Source organism: Ambystoma mexicanum, chromosome 3q (genome assembly GCF_040938575.1).
Source record: "Ambystoma mexicanum isolate Mex_15411 chromosome 3q, UKY_AmexF1_1, whole genome shotgun sequence".
NCBI lineage: Eukaryota > Metazoa > Chordata > Amphibia > Caudata > Ambystomatidae > Ambystoma > Ambystoma mexicanum.
Window position 1 is genome coordinate 1,105,918,471 of NC_090926.1, and position 14,675 is coordinate 1,105,933,145.

The window sequence follows — 14,675 nt, forward strand, 5'->3', positions numbered from 1 at the left end:
ACATATCACTTAATATTTTGCTTCTCAGGGAGTATAGCAGCAGAGAAACATATACTGCTCATTCAATTCCTTATGAGGGCCCCAGCATTTAAGATGTTACTCTTAAGTGAGCTCCCATGTAGCCACCAATTGCTGAAAAGTGTCTTCCTCAGGTGCCATCTCAACTGTGCAGAGAATCCTCCTAAGCTAGCCTCCTTGCAGTGACATGTCACTGAGAATCATTTTCCTCAGTGAGAATCTCTGCAGTGAAAAAGTTTCTCTTAAGGGATTGTCTCTGTCGTGGAATGTTACAGGAAGTCCTCTTGGTTGGGTAGTGTCCCTGGATTGTAGATCATCCTTTTATAGAGCTGCATTGCACTCATATGTTACTGAACAGCACCTTCCTCTGCAAGAATACTAGCAGTAGAAAATATAGTCTTATGATAATGAAGCCTGCTGTAAGAGCACCCGAAATAGCTCTACTGCCAGTGTCTCTGCAGAAAGTGGACACTGAGTTGAAACTACTTTCTTGAATTGATTGCACAGTTAAGTACCCTTGTTGCTCGGCACTGTTGCCATTATGGAATCGGAGCGATTGAGAAAGACAACGGTCCGTACTGTAGAATAGAATCCTGTTGTGCTCTTTTTAGTGACCAATCGACACCAGTGTACCAGGAATACATAAACATGATAAAACAGGAAGAAAAGTGATGAATTCAAATGTAATGCATTTTATTTAGAAAAGTCCACAAAACCTGCACCATTCAAAACTTGCAGTGAGTGATTAATAAGAGGATCTGAAACTATGTCAAAGGAAATGAATAGGTAAGACATGAAAATCACAAAAAATCTGGTGCTCAAGATGGATATTGTGTCAAGTGTCATGCCCATGAGACTCTGTGACACATGTTTCGGAAAATATCTAGCTTCAACAGGTGAAGGATTACTTGAAAAGTCAAGCAAGTTAGCAAGGATGTTCCAACCTAGAAGAGGGCATTGCAGTGTGAGGGCATCATAGAAGTCATCATTAGAGACAATGAATACATTATCACTAAGTCAATGACCTCCTAGTTATTATCTTTACCAAGTGGGTGGCCGTGAGACAGTGATCACCACAGATAGGAAGTCAGAGATGTCAGGTGGAATGAAAATATGCCAGGCAAGAAATCTAGTTTGTAGAAATCATCAATTTTTGAGACAGAGTAAGAAAAATGCTGGAACTCTAGAATAGTGTCCATAATGGAAAAATCTTACAGCAATTCTTAAATTTTGTAAAGTGCGAATGCCAAGAATATAACACACAGTGCATCGAATTTATGCATTTGGCCAATCCAAAGCAGTTGCTAAGGATTGGTGTATGTCAGTACTATTTGTCCCTATTTTGAGTTCATCTTCATTTCCATCTGTAGAAAGTACCAGTACATACACATTTTTTAGAAGACAAAACATCAGAAGCCAAACTAAAAGCTATTTCAGTGCATATAAATCAAAATACTATAAATAAGGATGGCGAGGAGTAGCAACCACCGCACTGTATACTCTCTTCAATCAAAAGTGTTCAATATGAATTGCGGAAGGGTTTGTGTTGCAGGAGTTGTTCCTTTCTTTACCTTCGCTCACTGGACCATCATATGCAAGGTGTGTTTTCCAAACTCACAGACTTGCTCTACATGTTGACTGTGTTTTTTTTCATGTTTTTGTTGTTTTTGCCATGGGGTGTTTGTTCTGTGTTTGAATTGGTGTTCAGTTGGTCTATTATGGTCAGATCAGTGCTTTTCTATCAAGTGGCCCTGTGGCCTAATGGATAAGGCATCAGCCTCCGAAGCTGGGGATTGTGGGTTCAAGTCCCACCTGGGTCGTTAATTATTTTTAATTTTGATCTTAATTAAATATGAACGAATTTCAACATATATTAACATAAAGATGATTAAAAGGTCTCATCAATGAAAATCATCACACTCATTTCATTCACCTTGTCAATACTGATGTATTACCGCGACACTATGCAGTAAAGACACGTGAATCTTGTCCTGTCTTCTATGAGCTGCCTTGCAACTGTGACATATCACTTGATATTTTGCTTCTCAGGGAGTATAGCAGCAGAGAAACATATACTGCTCATTCAATTCCTTATGAGGGCCCCAGCATTTAAGATGTTACTCTTAAGTGAGCTCCCATGTAGCCACCAATTGCTGAAAAGTGTCTTCCTCAGGTGCCATCTCAACTGTGCAGAGAATCCTCCTAAGCTAGCCTCCTTGCAGTGACATGTCACTGAGAATCATTTTCCTCAGTGAGAATCTCTGCAGTGAAAAAGTTTCTCTTAAGGGATTGTCTCTGTAGTGGAATGTTACAGGAAGTCCTCTTGGTTGGGTAGTGTCCCTGGATTGTAGATCATCCTTTTATAGAGCTGCACTGCACTCACATGTTACTGAACAGCACCTTCCTCTGCAAGAATACTAGCAGTAGAAAATATAGTCTTATGAGAATGAAGCCTGCTGTAAGAGCACCCGAAATAGCCCTATTGCCAGTGTCTCTGCAGAAAGTGGACACTGAGTTGAAACTACTTTCTTGAATTGATTGCACAGTTAAGTACCCTTGTTGCTCGGCACTGTTGCCATTATGGAATCGGAGCAATTGAGAAAGGCAACGGTCCGTACTGTAGAATAGAATCCTGTTGTGCTCTTTTTAGTGACCAATCGACACCAGTGTACCAGGAATACATAAACATGATAAAACAGGAAGAAAAGTGATGAATTCAAATGTAATGCATTTTATTTGGAAAAGTCCACAAAACGTGCACCATTCAAAACTTGCAGTGAGTGATTAATAAGAGGATCTGAAACTATGTCAAAGGAAATGAATAGGTAAGACATGAAAATCACAAAAAATCTGGTGCTCAAGATGGATATTGTGTCAAGTGTCATGCCCATGAGACTCTGTGACACATGTTTCGGAAAATATCTGGCTTCAACAGGTGAAGGATTACTTGAAAAGTCAAGCAAATTAGCAAGGATGTTCCAACCTAGAAGAGGGCATTGCAGTGTGAGGGCATCATAGAAGTCATCATTAGAGACAATGAATACATTATCACTAAGTCAATGACCTCCTAGTTATTATCTTTACCAAGTGGGTGGCCGTGAGACAGTGATCACCACAGATAGGAAGTCAGAGATGTCAGGTGAAATGAAAATATGCCAGGCAAGAAATCTAGTTTGTAGAAATCATCAATTTTTGAGACAGAGTAAGAAAAATACTGGAACTCTAGAATAGTGTCCATAATGGAAAAATCTTACAGCAATTCTTAAATTTTGTAAAGTGCGAATGCCAAGAATATAACACACAGTGCATCGAATTTACGCATTTGGCCAATCCAAAGCAGTTGCTAAGGATTGGTGCATGTCAGGACTATTTGTCCCTATTTTGAGTTCATCTTCATTTCCATCTGTAGAAAGTACCAGTATATACACATTTTTTAGAAGACAAAACATCAGAAGCCGAACTAAAAGCTATTTCAGTGCATATAAATCAAAATACTATAAATAAGGATGGCGAGGAGTAGCAACCACCGCACTGTCTACTCTCTTCAATCAAAAGTGTTCAATATGAATTGCGGAAGGGTTTGTGTTGCAGGAGTTGTTCCTTTCTTTACCTTCGCTCACTGGACCATCATATGCAAGGTGTGTTTTCCAAACTCACAGACTTGCTTTACATGTTGACTGTGTTTTTTTCATGTTTTTGTTGTTTTTGCCATGGGGTGTTTATTCTGTGTGTGAATTGGTGTTCAGCTGGTCTATTACGGTCAGATCAGTGCTTTTTCATCAAGTGGCCCTGTGGCCTAATGGATGAGGCATCAGCCTCCGAAGCTGGGGATTGTGGGTTCAAGTCCCACCTGGGTCGTCAATTATTTTTAATTTTGATCTTAATTAAATATGAACGAATTTCAACATATATTAACATAAAGATGATTAAAAGGTCTCATCAATGAAAATCATCACACTCATTTCATTCACCTTGTCAATACTGATGTATTACCGCGACACTATGCAGTAAAGACACGTGAATCTTGTCCTGTCTTCATAGAGCTGCCTTGCAACTGTGACATGTCACTTAATATTTTGTTTCTCAGGGAGTATAGCAGCAGAGAAACAGATACTGCTAATTCAATTCCTTATGAGGGCCCCAGCATTTAAGATGTTACTCTTAAGTGAGCTCCCCTGTAGCCACCAATTGCTGAAAAGTGTCTTCCTCAGGTGCCATCTCAACTGTGAAGAGAATCCTCCTAAGCTAGCCTCCTTGCAGTGACATGGCACTGAGAATCATTTTCCTCAGTGAGAATCTCTGCAGTGAAAAAGTTTCTCTTAAGGGATTGTCTCTGTCGTGGAATGTTACAGGAAGTCCTCTTGGTTGGGTAGTGTCCCTGGATTGTAGATCATCCTTTTATAGAGCTGCACTGCACTCACATGTTACTGAACAGCACCTTCCTCTGCAAGAATACTAGCCGTAGAAAATATAGTCTTATGAGAATGAAGCCTGCTGTAAGAGCACCCGAAATAGCCCTACTGCCAGTGTCTCTGCAGAAAGTGGACACTGAGTTGAAACTACTTTCTTGAATTGATTGCACAGTTAAGTACCCTTGTTGCTCGGCACTGTTGCCATTATGGAATCGGAGCGATTGAGAAAGACAACGGTCCGTCCTGTAGAATAGAATCCTGTTGTGCTCTTTTTAGTGACCAATCGACACCAGTGTACCAGGAATACATGATAAAACAGGAAGAAAAGTGATGAATTCAAATGTAATGCATTTTATTTAGAAAAGTCCACAAAACCTGCACCATTCAAAACTTGCAGTGAGTGATTAATAAGAGGATCTGAAACTATGTCAAAGGAAATGAATAGGTAAGACATGAAAATCACAAAAAATCTGGTGCTCAAGATGGATAATGTGTCAAGTGTCATGCCCATGAGACTCTGTGACACATGTTTCGGAAAATATCTAGCTTCAACAGGTGAAGGATTACTTGAAAAGTCAAGCAAGTTAGCAAGGATGTTTCAACCTAGAAGAGGGCATTGCAGTGTGAGGGCATCATAGAAGTCATCATTAGAGACAATGAATACATTATCACTAAGTCAATGACCTCCTAGTTATTATCTTTACCAAGTGGGTGGCCGTGAGACAGTGATCACCACAGATAGGAAGTCAGAGATGTCAGGTGGAATGAAAATATGCCAGGCAAGAAATCTAGTTTGTAGAAATCATCAATTTTTGAGACAGAGTAAGAAAAATGCTGGAACTCTAGAATAGTGTCCATAATGGAAAAATCTTACAGCAATTCTTAAATTTTGTAAAAGTGCGAATGCCAAGAATATAACACACAGTGCATCGAATTTACGCATTTGGCCAATCCAAAGCAGTTGCTAAGGATTGGTGTATGTCAGGACTATTTGTCCCTATTTTGAGTTCATCTTCATTTCCATCTGTAGAAAGTACCAGTATATACACATTTTTTAGAAGACAAAACATCAGAAGCCGAACTAAAAGCTATTTCAGTGCATATAAATCAAAATACTATAAATAAGGATGGCGAGGAGTAGCAACCACCGCACTGTATACTCTCTTCAATCAAAAGTGTTCAATATGAATTGCGGAAGGGTTTGTGTTGCAGGAGTTGTTCCTTTCTTTACCTTCGCTCACTGGACCATCATATGCAAGGTGTGTTTTCCAAACTCACAGACTTGCTCTACATGTTGACTGTGTTTTTTTTCATGTTTTTGTTGTTTTTGCCATGGGGTGTTTGTTCTGTGTTTGAATTGGTGTTCAGTTGGTCTATTATGGTCAGATCAGTGCTTTTCTATCAAGTGGCCCTGTGGCCTAATGGATAAGGCATCAGCCTCCGAAGCTGGGGATTGTGGGTTCAAGTCCCACCTGGGTCGTCAATTATTTTTAATTTTGATCTTAATTAAATATGAACGAATTTCAACATATATTAACATAAAGATGATTAAAAGGTCTCATCAATGAAAATCATCACACTCATTTCATTCACCTTGTCAATACTGATGTATTACCGCGACACTATGCAGTAAAGACACGTGAATCTTGTCCTGTCTTCTATGAGCTGCCTTGCAACTGTGACATATCACTTAATATTTTGCTTCTCAGGGAGTATAGCAGCAGAGAAACATATACTGCTCATTCAATTCCTTATGAGGGCCCCAGCATTTAAGATGTTACTCTTAAGTGAGCTCCCATGTAGCCACCAATTGCTGAAAAGTGTCTTCCTCAGGTGCCATCTCAACTGTGCAGAGAATCCTCCTAAGCTAGCCTCCTTGCAGTGACATGTCACTGAGAATCATTTTCCTCAGTGAGAATCTCTGCAGTGAAAAAGTTTCTCTTAAGGGATTGTCTCTGTAGTGGAATGTTACAGGAAGTCCTCTTGGTTGGGTAGTGTCCCTGGATTGTAGATCATCCTTTTATAGAGCTGCACTGCACTCACATGTTACTGAACAGCACCTTCCTCTGCAAGAATACTAGCAGTAGAAAATATAGTCTTATGAGAATGAAGCCTGCTGTAAGAGCACCCGAAATAGCCCTATTGCCAGTGTCTCTGCAGAAAGTGGACACTGAGTTGAAACTACTTTCTTGAATTGATTGCACAGTTAAGTACCCTTGTTGCTCGGCACTGTTGCCATTATGGAATCGGAGCAATTGAGAAAGGCAACGGTCCGTACTGTAGAATAGAATCCTGTTGTGCTCTTTTTAGTGACCAATCGACACCAGTGTACCAGGAATACATAAACATGATAAAACAGGAAGAAAAGTGATGAATTCAAATGTAATGCATTTTATTTGGAAAAGTCCACAAAACGTGCACCATTCAAAACTTGCAGTGAGTGATTAATAAGAGGATCTGAAACTATGTCAAAGGAAATGAATAGGTAAGACATGAAAATCACAAAACATCTGGTGCTCAAGATGGATATTGTGTCAAGTGTCATGCCCATGAGACTCTGTGACACATGTTTCGGAAAATATCTGGCTTCAACAGGTGAAGGATTACTTGAAAAGTCAAGCAAATTAGCAAGGATGTTCCAACCTAGAAGAGGGCATTGCAGTGTGAGGGCATCATAGAAGTCATCATTAGAGACAATGAATACATTATCACTAAGTCAATGACCTCCTAGTTATTATCTTTACCAAGTGGGTGGCCGTGAGACAGTGATCACCACAGATAGGAAGTCAGAGATGTCAGGTGAAATGAAAATATGCCAGGCAAGAAATCTAGTTTGTAGAAATCATCAATTTTTGAGACAGAGTAAGAAAAATGCTGGAACTCTAGAATAGTGTCCATAATGGAAAAATCTTACAGCAATTCTTAAATTTTGTAAAGTGCGAATGCCAAGAATATAACACACAGTGCATCGAATTTACGCATTTGGCCAATCCAAAGCAGTTGCTAAGGATTGGTGCATGTCAGGACTATTTGTCCCTATTTTGAGTTCATCTTCATTTCCATCTGTAGAAAGTACCAGTATATACACATTTTTTAGAAGACAAAACATCAGAAGCCGAACTAAAAGCTATTTCAGGGCATATAAATCAAAATACTATAAATAAGGATGGCGAGGAGTAGCAACCACCGCACTGTCTACTCTCTTCAATCAAAAGTGTTCAATATGAATTGCGGAAGGGTTTGTGTTGCAGGAGTTGTTCCTTTCTTTACCTTCGCTCACTGGACCATCATATGCAAGGTGTGTTTTCCAAACTCACAGACTTGCTTTACATGTTGACTGTGTTTTTTTCATGTTTTTGTTGTTTTTGCCATGGGGTGTTTATTCTGTGTGTGAATTGGTGTTCAGCTGGTCTATTACGGTCAGATCAGTGCTTTTCCATCAAGTGGCCCTGTGGCCTAATGGATGAGGCATCAGCCTCCGAAGCTGGGGATTGTGGGTTCAAGTCCCACCTGGGTCGTCAATTATTTTTAATTTTGATCTTAATTAAATATGAACGAATTTCAACATATATTAACATAAAGATGATTAAAAGGTCTCATCAATGAAAATCATCACACTCATTTCATTCACCTTGTCAATACTGATGTATTACCGCGACACTATGCAGTAAAGACATGTGAATCTTGTCCTGTCTTCATAGAGCTGCCTTGCAACTGTGACATGTCACTTAATATTTTGTTTCTCAGGGAGTATAGCAGCAGAGAAACAGATACTGCTAATTCAATTCCTTATGAGGGCCCCAGCATTTAAGATGTTACTCTTAAGTGAGCTCCCCTGTAGCCACCAATTGCTGAAAAGTGTCTTCCTCAGGTGCCATCTCAACTGTGAAGAGAATCCTCCTAAGCTAGCCTCCTTGCAGTGACATGGCACTGAGAATCATTTTCCTCAGTGAGAATCTCTGCAGTGAAAAAGTTTCTCTTAAGGGATTGTCTCTGTCGTGGAATGTTACAGGAAGTCCTCTTGGTTGGGTAGTGTCCCTGGATTGTAGATCATCCTTTTATAGAGCTGCACTGCACTCACATGTTACTGAACAGCACCTTCCTCTGCAAGAATACTAGCAGTAGAAAATATAGTCTTATGAGAATGAAGCCTGCTGTAAGAGCACCCGAAATAGCCCTACTGCCAGTGTCTCTGCAGAAAGTGGACACTGAGTTGAAACTACTTTCTTGAATTGATTGCACAGTTAAGTACCCTTGTTGCTCGGCACTGTTGCCATTATGGAATCGGAGCGATTGAGAAAGACAACGGTCCGTTCTGTAGAATAGAATCCTGTTGTGCTCTTTTTAGTGACCAATCGACACCAGTGTACCAGGAATACATGATAAAACAGGAAGAAAAGTGATGAATTCAAATGTAATGCATTTTATTTAGAAAAGTCCACAAAACCTGCACCATTCAAAACTTGCAGTGAGTGATTAATAAGAGGATCTGAAACTATGTCAAAGGAAATGAATAGGTAAGACATGAAAATCACAAAAAATCTGGTGCTCAAGATGGATATTGTGTCAAGTGTCATGCCCATGAGACTCTGTGACACATGTTTCGGAAAATATCTAGCTTCAACAGGTGAAGGATTACTTGAAAAGTCAAGCAAGTTAGCAAGGATGTTTCAACCTAGAAGAGGGCATTGCAGTGTGAGGGCATCATAGAAGTCATCATTAGAGACAATGAATACATTATCACTAAGTCAATGACCTCCTAGTTATTATCTTTACCAAGTGGGTGGCCGTGAGACAGTGATCACCACAGATAGGAAGTCAGAGATGTCAGGTGGAATGAAAATATGCCAGGCAAGAAATCTAGTTTGTAGAAATCATCAATTTTTGAGACAGAGTAAGAAAAATGCTGGAACTCTAGAATAGTGTCCATAATGGAAAAATCTTACAGCAATTCTTAAATTTTGTAAAGTGCGAATGCCAAGAATATAACACACAGTGCATCGAATTTACGCATTTGGCCAATCCAAAGCAGTTGCTAAGGATTGGTGTATGTCAGTACTATTTGTCCCTATTTTGAGTTCATCTTCATTTCCATCTGTAGAAAGTACCAGTACATACACATTTTTTAGAAGACAAAACATCAGAAGCCAAACTAAAAGCTATTTCAGTGCATATAAATCAAAATACTATAAATAAGGATGGCGAGGAGTATCAACCACTGCACTGTATACTCTCTTCAATCAAAAGTGTTCAATATGAATTGCGGAAGGGTTTGTGTTGCAGGAGTTGTTCCTTTCTTTACCTTCGCTCACTGGACCATCATATGCAAGGTGTGTTTTCCAAACTCACAGACTTGCTCTACATGTTGACTGTGTTTTTTTTCATGTTTTTGTTGTTTTTGCCATGGGGTGTTTGTTCTGTGTTTGAATTGGTGTTCAGTTGGTCTATTATGGTCAGATCAGTGCTTTTCTGTCAAGTGGCCCTGTGGCCTAATGGATAAGGCATCAGCCTCCGAAGCTGGGGATTGTGGGTTCAAGTCCCTCCTGGGTCGTCAATTATTTTTAATTTTGATCTTAATTAAATATGAACGAATTTCAACATATATTAACATAAAGATGATTAAAAGGTCTCATCAATGCAAAGCATCATACTCATTTCATTCACCTTGTCAATACTGATGTATTACCGCGAGACTATGCAGTAAAGACACGTGAATCTTGTCCTGTCTTCATAGAGCTGCCTTGCAACTGTGACATATCACTTGATATTTTGCTTCTCAGGGAGTATAGCAGCAGAGAAACATATACTGCTCATTCAATTCCTTATGAGGGCCCCAGCATTTAAGATGTTACTCTTAAGTGAGCTCCCATGTAGCCACCAATTGCTGAAAAGTGTCTTCCTCAGGTGCCATCTCAACTGTGCAGAGAATCCTCCTAAGCTAGCCTCCTTGCAGTGACATGTCACTGAGAATCATTTTCCTCAGTGAGAATCTCTGCAGTGAAAAAGTTTCTCTTAAGGGATTGTCTCTGTAGTGGAATGTTACAGGAAGTCCTCTTGGTTGGGTAGTGTCCCTGGATTGTAGATCATCCTTTTATAGAGCTGCACTGCACTCACATGTTACTGAACAGCACCTTCCTCTGCAAGAATACTAGCAGTAGAAAATATAGTCTTATGAGAATGAAGCCTGCTGTAAGAGCACCCGAAATAGCCCTATTGCCAGTGTCTCTGCAGAAAGTGGACACTGAGTTGAAACTACTTTCTTGAATTGATTGCACAGTTAAGTACCCTTGTTGCTCGGCACTGTTGCCATTATGGAATCGGAGCGATTGAGAAAGACAACGGTCCGTACTGTAGAATAGAATCCTGTTGTGCTCTTTTTAGTGACCAATCGACACCAGTGTACCAGGAATACATAAACATGATAAAACAGGAAGAAAAGTGATGAATTCAAATGTAATGCATTTTATTTAGAAAAGTCCACAAAACCTGCACCATTCAAAACTTGCAGTGAGTGATTAATAAGAGGATCTGAAACTATGTCAAAGGAAATGAATAGGTAAGACATGAAAATCACAAAAAATCTGGTGCTCAAGATGGATATTGTGTCAAGTGTCATGCCCATGAGACTCTGTGACACATGTTTCGGAAAATATCTAGCTTCAACAGGTGAAGGATTACTTGAAAAGTCAAGCAAGTTAGCAAGGATGTTTCAACCTAGAAGAGGGCATTGCAGTGTGAGGGCATCATAGAAGTCATCATTAGAGACAATGAATACATTATCACTAAGTCAATGACCTCCTAGTTATTATCTTTACCAAGTGGGTGGCCGTGAGACAGTGATCACCACAGATAGGAAGTCAGAGATGTCAGGTGGAATGAAAATATGCCAGGCAAGAAATCTAGTTTGTAGAAATCATCAATTTTTGAGACAGAGTAAGAAAAATGCTGGAACTCTAGAATAGTGTCCATAATGGAAAAATCTTACAGCAATTCTTAAATTTTGTAAAGTGCGAATGCCAAGAATATAACACACAGTGCATCGAATTTACGCATTTGGCCAATCCAAAGCAGTTGCTAAGGATTGGTGTATGTCAGTACTATTTGTCCCTATTTTGAGTTCATCTTCATTTCCATCTGTAGAAAGTACCAGTACATACACATTTTTTAGAAGACAAAACATCAGAAGCCAAACTAAAAGCTATTTCAGTGCATATAAATCAAAATACTATAAATAAGGATGGCGAGGAATAGCAACCACCGCACTGTATACTCTCTTCAATCAAAAGTGTTCAATATGAATTGCGGAAGGGTTTGTGTTGCAGGAGTTGTTCCTTTCTTTACCTTCGCTCACTGGACCATCATATGCAAGGTGTGTTTTCCAAACTCACAGACTTGCTCTACATGTTGACTGTGTTTTTTTTCATGTTTTTGTTGTTTTTGCCATGGGGTGTTTGTTCTGTGTTTGAATTGGTGTTCAGTTGGTCTATTATGGTCAGATCAGTGCTTTTCTATCAAGTGGCACTGTGGCCTAATGGATAAGGCATCAGCCTCCGAAGCTGGGGATTGTGGGTTCAAGTCCCACCTGGGTCGTCAATTATTTTTAATTTTGATCTTAATTAAATATGAACGAATTTCAACATATATTAACATAAAGATGATTAAAAGGTCTCATCAATGCAAAGCATCATACTCATTTCATTCACCTTGTCAATACTGATGTATTACCGCGAGACTATGCAGTAAAGACACGTGAATCTTGTCCTGTCTTCATAGAGCTGCCTTGCAACTGTGACATATCACTTGATATTTTGCTTCTCAGGGAGTATAGCAGCAGAGAAACATATACTGCTCATTCAATTCCTTATGAGGGCCCCAGCATTTAAGATGTTACTCTTAAGTGAGCTCCCATGTAGCCACCAATTGCTGAAAAGTGTCTTCCTCAGGTGCCATCTCAACTGTGCAGAGAATCCTCCTAAGCTAGCCTCCTTGCAGTGACATGTCACTGAGAATCATTTTCCTCAGTGAGAATCTCTGCAGTGAAAAAGTTTCTCTTAAGGGATTGTCTCTGTAGTGGAATGTTACAGGAAGTCCTCTTGGTTGGGTAGTGTCCCTGGATTGTAGATCATCCTTTTATAGAGCTGCACTGCACTCACATGTTACTGAACAGCACCTTCCTCTGCAAGAATACTAGCAGTAGAAAATATAGTCTTATGAGAATGAAGCCTGCTGTAAGAGCACCCGAAATAGCCCTATTGCCAGTGTCTCTGCAGAAAGTGGACACTGAGTTGAAACTACTTTCTTGAATTGATTGCACAGTTAAGTACCCTTGTTGCTCGGCACTGTTGCCATTATGGAATCGGAGCGATTGAGAAAGACAACGGTCCGTACTGTAGAATAGAATCCTGTTGTGCTCTTTTTAGTGACCAATCGACACCAGTGTACCAGGAATACATAAACATGATAAAACAGGAAGAAAAGTGATGAATTCAAATGTAATGCATTTTATTTAGAAAAGTCCACAAAACCTGCACCATTCAAAACTTGCAGTGAGTGATTAATAAGAGGATCTGAAACTATGTCAAAGGAAATGAATAGGTAAGACATGAAAATCACAAAAAATCTGGTGCTCAAGATGGATATTGTGTCAAGTGTCATGCCCATGAGACTCTGTGACACATGTTTCGGAAAATATCTGGCTTCAACAGGTGAAGGATTACTTGAAAAGTCAAGCAAGTTAGCAAGGATGTTCCAACCTAGAAGAGGGCATTGCAGTGTGAGGGCATCATAGAAGTCATCATTAGAGACAATGAATACATTATCACTAAGTGAATGACCTCCTAGTTATTATCTTTACCAAGTGGGTGGCCGTGAGACAGTGATCACCACAGATAGGAAGTCAGAGATGTCAGGTGAAATGAAAATATGCCAGGCAAGAAATCTAGTTTGTAGAAATCATCAATTTTTGAGACAGAGTAAGAAAAATGCTGGAACTCTAGAATAGTGTCCATAATGGAAAAATCTTACAGCAATTCTTAAATTTTGTAAATTGCGAATGCCAAGAATATAACACACAGTGCATCGAATTTACGCATTTGGCCAATCCAAAGCAGTTGCTAAGGATTGGTGTATGTCAGGACTATTTGTCCCTATTTTGAGTTCATCTTCATTTCCATCTGTAGAAAGTACCAGTACATAACCATTTTTTAGAAGACAAAACATCAGAAGCCAAACTAAAAGCTATTTCAGTGCATATAAATCAAAATACTATAAATAAGGATGGCGAGGAGTAGCAACCACCGCACTGTATACTCTCTTCAATCAAAAGTGTTCAATATGAATTGCGGAAGGGTTTGTGTTGCAGGAGTTGTTCCTTTCTTTACCTTCGCTCACTGGACCATCATATGCAAGGTGTGTTTTCCAAACTCACAGACTTGCTCTACATGTTGACTGTGTTTTTTTTTCATGTTTTTGTTGTTTTTGCCAGGGGTGTTTATTGTGTTTGAATTGGTGTTCAGTTGGTCTATTATGGTCAGATCAGTGTTTTTCTATCAAGTGGCCCTGTGGCCTAATGGATAAGGCATCAGCCTCCGAAGCTGGGGATTGTGGGTTCAAGTCCCACCTGGGTCGTCAATTATTTTTAATTTTAATTAAATATGAACGAATTTCAACATATATTAACATAAAGATGATTAAAAGGTCTCATCAATGAAAATCATCACACTCATTTCATTCACCTTGTCAATACTGATATATTACCGCGAGACTATGCAGTAAAGACACGTGAATCTTCTCCTGTCTTCATAGAGCTGCCTTGCAACTGTGACATGTCACTTAATATTTTGTTTCTCAGGGAGTATAGCAGCAGAGAAACAGATACTGCTAATTCAATTCCTTATGAGGGCCCCAGCATTTAAGATGTTACTCTTAAGTGAGCTCCCATGTAGCCACCAATTGCTGAAAAGTGTCTTCCTCAGGTGCCATCTCAACTGTGAAGAGAATCCTCCTAAGCTAGCCTCCTTGCAGTGACATGGCACTGAGAATCATTTTCCTCAGTGAGAATCTCTGCAGTGAAAAAGTTTCTCTTAAGGGATTGTCTCTGTCGTGGAATGTTACAGGAAGTCCTCTTGGTTGGGTAGTGTCCCTGGATTGTAGATCATCCTTTTATAGAGCTGCACTGCACTCACATGTTACTGAACAGCACCTTCCTCTGCAAGAATACTAGCAGTAGAAAATATAGTCTTATGA

At 39.6% G+C, this 14,675-nt stretch overlaps 7 non-coding genes across 7 annotated transcripts; all 7 read left to right on the top strand.

Annotated features, from left to right (window-relative positions):
* Positions 1-1,765: 1,765 nt before the first annotated feature.
* On the top strand, positions 1,766-1,838 carry TRNAR-CCG (transfer RNA arginine (anticodon CCG)). The gene has a single exon. It is a non-coding gene; the product is annotated as a tRNA-Arg (tRNA).
* Positions 1,839-3,803: 1,965 nt separating this feature from the next.
* On the top strand, positions 3,804-3,876 carry TRNAR-CCG (transfer RNA arginine (anticodon CCG)). The gene has a single exon. It is a non-coding gene; the product is annotated as a tRNA-Arg (tRNA).
* Positions 3,877-5,837: 1,961 nt separating this feature from the next.
* Positions 5,838-5,910, top strand: TRNAR-CCG (transfer RNA arginine (anticodon CCG)). The gene has a single exon. It is a non-coding gene; the product is annotated as a tRNA-Arg (tRNA).
* A 1,965-nt stretch (positions 5,911-7,875) lies between these two features.
* TRNAR-CCG (transfer RNA arginine (anticodon CCG)) lies at positions 7,876-7,948 on the top strand. The gene has a single exon. It is a non-coding gene; the product is annotated as a tRNA-Arg (tRNA).
* A 1,960-nt stretch (positions 7,949-9,908) lies between these two features.
* On the top strand, positions 9,909-9,981 carry TRNAR-CCG (transfer RNA arginine (anticodon CCG)). Its single transcript has one exon. It is a non-coding gene; the product is annotated as a tRNA-Arg (tRNA).
* Positions 9,982-11,947: 1,966 nt separating this feature from the next.
* TRNAR-CCG (transfer RNA arginine (anticodon CCG)) lies at positions 11,948-12,023 on the top strand. Its single transcript has one exon. It is a non-coding gene; the product is annotated as a tRNA-Arg (tRNA).
* A 1,961-nt stretch (positions 12,024-13,984) lies between these two features.
* On the top strand, positions 13,985-14,057 carry TRNAR-CCG (transfer RNA arginine (anticodon CCG)). The gene has a single exon. It is a non-coding gene; the product is annotated as a tRNA-Arg (tRNA).
* The last annotated feature ends 618 nt before the right edge of the window (positions 14,058-14,675 follow it).